General features: G+C 45.0%; 1 long non-coding RNA gene across 3 annotated transcripts; it reads right to left on the bottom strand.

Moving 5' to 3' along the window:
- Positions 1 to 2,002: 2,002 nt before the first annotated feature.
- LOC119278606 lies at positions 2,003 to 6,004 on the bottom strand. Of its 3 annotated transcripts, none has more exons than XR_005137889.1 (5): positions 5,699 to 6,004; positions 5,398 to 5,487; positions 5,119 to 5,205; positions 4,362 to 4,887; positions 2,003 to 3,902 (listed from the first exon to the last, which is right to left on the bottom strand). It is a non-coding gene; the product is annotated as an uncharacterized LOC119278606 (long non-coding RNA). The 3 variants fall into 3 exon arrangements; XR_005137887.1 differs by having other exon boundaries at positions 5,398 to 5,470; XR_005137888.1 differs by having other exon boundaries at positions 2,003 to 3,875; positions 5,398 to 5,470.
- Positions 6,005 to 7,169: the final 1,165 nt, after the last annotated feature.

The raw sequence follows: 7,169 nt of genomic DNA, 5'->3' as shown, positions 1-7,169 counted from the left end.
GGGTGTTGGAACACGTCATCACTACCGGCTCCCGGTGGCTAATAGCCACGGCCGATTTTGCAGGCGCCCTCAATTGCGTGTGCACATCGTGTGCCCTTCACGCTTGCACGACATGCTCGCTGTAGCTAACCACCTCTCCGCTCCCGTGCATCTCTCTCCGTCATGTATTGTAAAAATACCCACAGAGGAAATCAATACAAGCTGTGTGCCTGAATTGTGCTGCTTAACTAGTACCCGATGACACACTCATCATTGCCACAGCTTCGGCTTCTGCTGCCTCCTCCCTAAAAAATATTGTAGGTCTTTTCGCTTCTGCAACCGGCCTCACAATCAATTTTTCCAAAACCACTATTGCAACTCTCCACTCACCGCAACACACAACAGATGCCATAGCAAATATTTTGGGTTGCTCAATCTCTTCTTCCCCCAACCTTATCTTGGAGCACGCTCACACCTCTCCGACCTCCACCTAATACCTTTCTACCCATCTTAGAGCGCTGCAAAAAATACCTCTCTGGTTGGCAGGCTAAATTACTAACTTAAGGGGATCGTTTAGTTCTCATCACAGCAGTCGTAGATTCAATCGTAACCTACTACATGTCGATCTTCCTCATCCCCAAAAAAGTTCTTGAAACATTAGATGCACATGCGTTTGGTATGACACATGGTCCACCTTAAAACCACTAGCTACCACATTCCCCAACCTCTTCTCCCACTCAGAGCTGCCCATGATTAGGGTTGCGAATATTGGGCGTTTCGGTTTGGAGACTAACCTGCGAAATAGTTTAACCTTTGCCACTTCGCAGGAGTTGGTTTCACTTTTGGCTATGTTGCAGGATTTTTTGCCGTCGCAAGATTAGGATCAGCGCTTTCTCATTGGAGGCCTTGCGTTATCCACTAGGAGCGCCTATGATGTATTCGTCCGGACAACCGACGATGACTGGAATGCACCACTTATTTGGCACTCCAAGGTACCTAACAAGATCAAGATCTTCACTTGGCTGCACCGCGACAAGCTCAACACACGCACCAACCTCGTCCACAAGCACATCATCTGCGTTTGGTATGACACATGGTCCACCTTAAAACCACTAGCTACCACATTCCCCAACCTCTTCTCCCACTCAGAGCTGCCCATGATTAGGGTTGCGAATATTGGGCGTTTCGGTTTGTAGACTAACCTGCGAAATAGTTTAACCTTTGCCACTTCGCAGGAGTTGGTTTCACTTTTGGCTATGTTGCAGGATTTTTTGCCGTCGCAAGATTAGGATCAGCGCTTTCTCATTGGAGGCCTTGCGTTCTCCACTAGGAGCGCCTATGATGTACTCGTCCGGACAACCGACGATGACTGGAATGCACCACTTATTTGGCACTCCAAGGTACCTAACAAGATCAAGATCTTCACTTGGCTGCACCGCGACAGGCTCAACACACGCACCAACCTCGTCCACAAGCACATCATCTCCGATGTTGCATACCCGCGGTGCATGGCGCCCTTCGAACACGCCTCCCACCTCTTCATTGTCTGTCCCCTCGCTGTCCGCATTTGGCAATGCGCGGGCATCACCAGTTTTGGACTCCATCAACAATCTCTGGGATGTCTCGCCTCATCCACAGGCGCCTACCGACGCCTGGTCTTTCGTATTTCACACAATCTTATGAAAAATTTGGGAAGCCCGTAACGACAGAGCCTTTAGGGCCATAGATAGGCCCTCCACTACCTCCTCTAGACTAATCGTCTTCGATCTAGACCTGTGGTCACATAGGCTCTCCAAGACATGTGACAGGAAGCCGTCTCCTCGTGGCAGTTCTTCCTCTCTTCACGCTGTAATGTACCCCTGTAATTCTGTAAGACAGCTTGATGTGACACATTTGAGTAATATATTCATGAGCGCCCCCCCGCCCCCCACACACATGCACTTACTTTCCCCGGTGATCTAAAAAAACTAGTAGCAGAAGAATAAGCAAGGGAAGAGCTCCTTCGCATGTAGCAAGGTGACTGTCAAATGCAGTATCAGTAGTCTACATTTACGTACTTATGCATATATACAATGGGTAGTGCATTCATGGAACAAAAAAACACTCAAAAAACGTCATCTTTCCTGAGGAAAATTCGGTAGATAAAATCACCAGTATGTCAGAAAGGAAAGGCAGTAGCTTTGTTCGCCTGTCTCCGAAAGAACGAACGGGTGATTCCATCTCCACCTGTTCCCCAACGACCACATGGCAATGCCAAGAACCAAGCATAGGTGTGCTAATAACCGGAACAATAATTAATCATGCTAGAGTACCCAGTAATTCTTCTCCAAAACGTCGTGCGTGAATCATGATGTCATTCTTTCACACAGTAGAACACTAGAAATGCCTTTTGGGCAGGGGAAGCAGAGCAAAAAACCTCCTGACATCTGCTGTACTGCAATGTCTAAGCAAGAACAGTTTAGACAAGGTCAATATTTTTCTTGGGTTCTCTGGCTAGCTGGCTTTTACACGTCATTTGAGCACCCCTAAAGGAGGTTGAAGGCACCAAGTTGGTCATGTAACATTAAGATGATGCGGAAGAGTAATTTCCTATGCCTTCCAAGCCTAGGTACCTAACAAAGATCTGGTGCAGTCCGCACTCCGTCATTGTTTCATGAAGCATGTCCATCGTCTCTACAGGAATAAGAACTAAGCTGGTTTGACATCACGGATTGCGTGTATAGTTGGGCATTGTAAATGTGAAGGCACCTCATCTCTTGCCATTTATCGGCCAGTGTGTGTATATGGTTATTCAATTTCAGCACATGCACTCGTTTATGGTCCACTAACAGTGGTCTTGGTTGTTCATTCTATGTCGTTTTATGCATTAATCACTATCTTTCACGTGTAGTAGTTGATACAATTATTACGATGATACCAGAATTTGTTGGGGTGTTTCTGGTGGTTGCCATTATTTATTTGAGCTATAACATATCAAAAGTGTGCCTCCTACCAATATTTTAAAAATTACGAAAAAATATACTAAACAACGTACTCAGTGGTAGGCCACATGAATGAGCAAAGGAAGAGCTCCTCAACAAGTAGCTAAGATGACTGACTGTCAAGTCGAGTTTCACCCGTTTCCAGCACAAAAAGAATTTCAAGTAATACTAGTGCAAATGCCCGTGCGTTGCACCGGGCAACAAAAGAGGCACAACCTACTTAAGATCTAGCTCGAGAGATTTTCACACTGCAACTATGCCAATATGATGTTAATATGCCGGCAGTTTATTGTGCCTCTGTTGTGATCCTCTTTCCAACCAACATAAATGAGCATTGTAGAACACTGATTTTGATGGATAAAGGGGATGCAGCAACCAGATAAAGAAATCATATACTCCCTCCATCCGGAAATAAGTGACATTGTTTTAGATTTTGAATTAAAACAGCTTCACTTATTTCCGCAAGGAGGGAGTAATAGTTAATGTTCTGTACATTATTGCACTTTGAATCCAACCAAACAGAGGTGCATTATGGTATTTAAAGTTAATTTCATCCTTATACTAATAAATCAGAGTCTGCAATCTTATGTACTGAAAGGGGAATCAAAAGAGGAGAACAACATATTTCCAGAGCTCTTAGATCCTTGATGACAAATTCTTATTGTTTCTGATAAACTTGTGTTCTCCAATTTTAGCCCAACACTCTGAACTATCTCATCATACAGTTTTGATAAACAATACAAAGAATTGTTTTCGCTTTTGAATATGCTTGGAGATGAAAACTGCTTGTTGCTATTTATAAAGAATGGAAGTTGGTTATGTACTGATAAAGTGGTAGCACGTAATACCTCCACCACAAGAATTTTTGCCTTCAATACATCCACATAATGTAATCCGACATTGTATCCCCTAAATCTGAAGGATTGTCACTGTATTAGTAATCTGCAAGAGCACAGATCGCCACATTCATCTATTGGAGGGTTATCCAACAAAAAATCCTGTTATCACAACAGAACACAAGGTACAGAATAGAGTAGCGCACCCATTTATTAAAAGAAAACCATGCCAAACTTTAATAACCTGTATATATGTGGCCATGTTTTTTAGAGCGACTTCGACGAAAATCAGGGGCTCCACTGGTCTTAATGAAGACAATAACATCACTCAGACCAAGTTACTAACAGACCTAAAACTATCATCTAGAAAGCTGTGATTTACTCTGTTTAACAAACAAAAAAATGTGTTTATTTTGTCCCTAAGAAAATTTCAAACATGTGTACAAAAATAGTACCCAGGTTGTGCAAGCTAAATATCTACATTTTCTAAGTTTCAGTTGTAGCATCAGGAGTAATAGTCCCACTGTGCAAAATTCACAAGCAGAAACAAGATGTTCTAACTAACCTGGAATCGCTAGATGGAAGTAGCCGAAACAATGTGGCAAACACCTAGCCTTCTCTCCAGTCTATCAGATTTCTGATTGTATACACAGCCTGAAAACTAAGAAAAAGAAATCATCAATTAAACCACAAGATAGCATATTGAACGATCTAATGGCGAGTCAGACACAAACTTCATAAGCTACAATCTTCTCTAGCAAAGAGGCATGATCATCCTAGGTTATCTGATGGTTCTGTAGAGCCGCTGGGCTGAGCCACGTCACCCATCAGATGCAGGCAGAACCGTAGCATTCTCCTACCTGTACTCCATATTTGTAAGTGCTAATTACACAGGAAAACCAACAAAAGGACATCTTGGTTAAACCTCCTTATGCCATCTTTCTTTGACATTCTACGAGCACTAACAAACTGAAATCCTCCGGTTTTCCACGGAAAAAGAACTTTCGCTGAACCAAGTATGAACAACAGCAAAGTGTGATGGGAACCACCCACTGCCCAACTCCTTCAGACCCACTTGATAAGAACTGTGTCTGCAAGAAACAAGACCATAAGATTTCAGAAAGCCATAGGCCAGAACAAAAATTGATAACAATGATAAAACAGGTAAAGTTGAAAAGGATTTTGTGCGTGTCCACTTTCCAATAGTGCATGGATAGGTCTGTAACATAGATAGATAGCCCCAATACTTCGCCATGCAGGCATGCCTAGACAGTTAGATTAGATAGAAATAGACTGCCTCAGCTGGGCACCAACCAACATACCTAGCTTCATGCACACATTAATTCACATGCTCACTCCTCATCATGAGATGAATCTGGAACCTTTTTGGTTGCTCTTGTGAACTGAACCTAAGGAAGCAAACACATCAAGGTATACGAAAACCTATAACTGTACAATCAAGCAGTTTCAGGGGCTTCTATCTACTGGCCAATTCAGAAACAATCAACTAAAAAGCAATCAGAAGTGGCACCAATTCAGAAGCAATAAACTGAAACAAACATGGCTTCTATCGACTGATTAGCTTTCAAGGGGACACATACCTCTGGTGTAGCCGCCGCAGGCAACATTGGACGGCTCGAGAGATGTTCTTCTTCCGCCGGCGAACTCGGTGATCTATAAAATAAAAGTGACTGCAATGTTGAATGTTCAAAGTAAGAAGAAATTTAGCATCATATGCAACAGACTTGTAAGCAATTCTCAGTTTGCCTAATGGCCCCTAATAAGCCATGTTGCTTCCTTTTTTCCATCGAATTTTATGTGAGCAATGTGGTTCGGCATTTCATCAAACATGTGGAAGGCAGAGATGATATGCAGTAATCTAGAGGAAAATAGAGCACTTACATCTCATCATGGCTTAGTAGGAAGAGAACACGACTGATCATGGAGCCGTCGACGTCGAGGGAAGCGACAAACTGGACACACACTCAACACGCGAATCTGAGGAAGCACGGCGCCCCGGCCCATGCCGTCGAAGATGCCTCGCGCTGTCTCCCCAATCCGTCGGGAAGCCTCCTGCACACAGCCGCCTCGCCCTCCTACGCATCATCTCCGCCCTCCTCCCGTCGCTCGCCGGCGAGACCACCACGACGTTGGTCGGTCCCCTCCAGCCGACCTCCTCTCCTCCGGCGCGCGCTCGAGCCGGCCGGCCGGCGCGCGCTCGAGCCGGCCGGCCGGCGCGGGCACGGAGCGCGGCGGCCTCGGCCTCGGCATGGGCGAACCGCCCACGGAGGACTTGGACGGTGCGGGGGAGGAGGGCGCGGCAGAGAGGGGGCAGGCCACGGTGCCGGGAGGACGGCACGGCGGAGGAGGCGGGGAGGCGCGGTCGCTTGATTCAGGGCTGGGGTATTTTCTCACGAAATAAAAACGCCGTGACGGTGAACCCGAGAGTCAATCCGTGCTTTATTATTAGAGAGAGATTTTCCAATTTTTTACTGTACTGCGGGTTAATTACTTAATACCATAGGGTTTTTTCTGAAAAACGCCGTGACGATGAACCTGGAGAGTCAATCCGTGCTTTATTATTAGTGAGAGATGATGATCCAGAGGAGAATTCCCAAGACAGAATCATCGCCACCCGTTGCCTTGTCTGGAACGACTACATATATAGGGAACAAAGCCTAGATGCTATACTACACCGTGCACTAATTGGACCAGTAATTTTTTGTAATAAACAGGGGTCACTTCGGAGCAGTAATTAACAGTGCCAGAGTGTCCAGCTCAAACGGGAAGCTTCATGACTCCTCTAATTGGATCAGTTCTGCCTGACCGTGTTACCTCCGCGCTTTTCTGTTTTTTCTCTCAAGCCACGGTGGGAATTCAATGGAAGTTCAGGAAAGCAAACAGTATCTTCCGTTAACATGACAGTTGGATTGCAGCAGAGGGTTAAGACCAAAGTGTTGAGTCTGTCGAATCAAACAAAATTCTTCATCAAGTAGCGTACTGTACTCACGAAAATAAGTAGCGTGCCATACTCGCATTCTTTCCATGACAAGAAAATTTTCAGTTCTCACTTATCACCAGCTCTGGATCAACTTGTTAATCAGTGAGTTAGTCAATTAGTAGGCTCATAAGTTTATCGCCCTTTTCACAAAACGCAACCAGTTGCCGTCTTCTGCACGGATTGGATGGAAAGATTGAAAGACTGTTTGTAACGCCCCGGATCCGATGCGCCAGGTGTCTGCCAGTTATTCGTCGTCGTTGCCATATCATTTGCTTGCGTGTTGCATTTTGCCATGTCATCATCTGCATTTAATCTGCATGTTTTTCAAAACTTGCATCCGTTCGGGTTCTCCCGGTTCTCTCCGTTGTCCGT

Source organism: Triticum dicoccoides, chromosome 3B, assembly GCF_002162155.2.
Source record: "Triticum dicoccoides isolate Atlit2015 ecotype Zavitan chromosome 3B, WEW_v2.0, whole genome shotgun sequence".
NCBI lineage: Eukaryota > Viridiplantae > Streptophyta > Magnoliopsida > Poales > Poaceae > Triticum > Triticum dicoccoides.
Note: the sequence above shows the minus strand (reverse complement) of the source record. Positions and strands in the feature narration are given on the sequence as shown.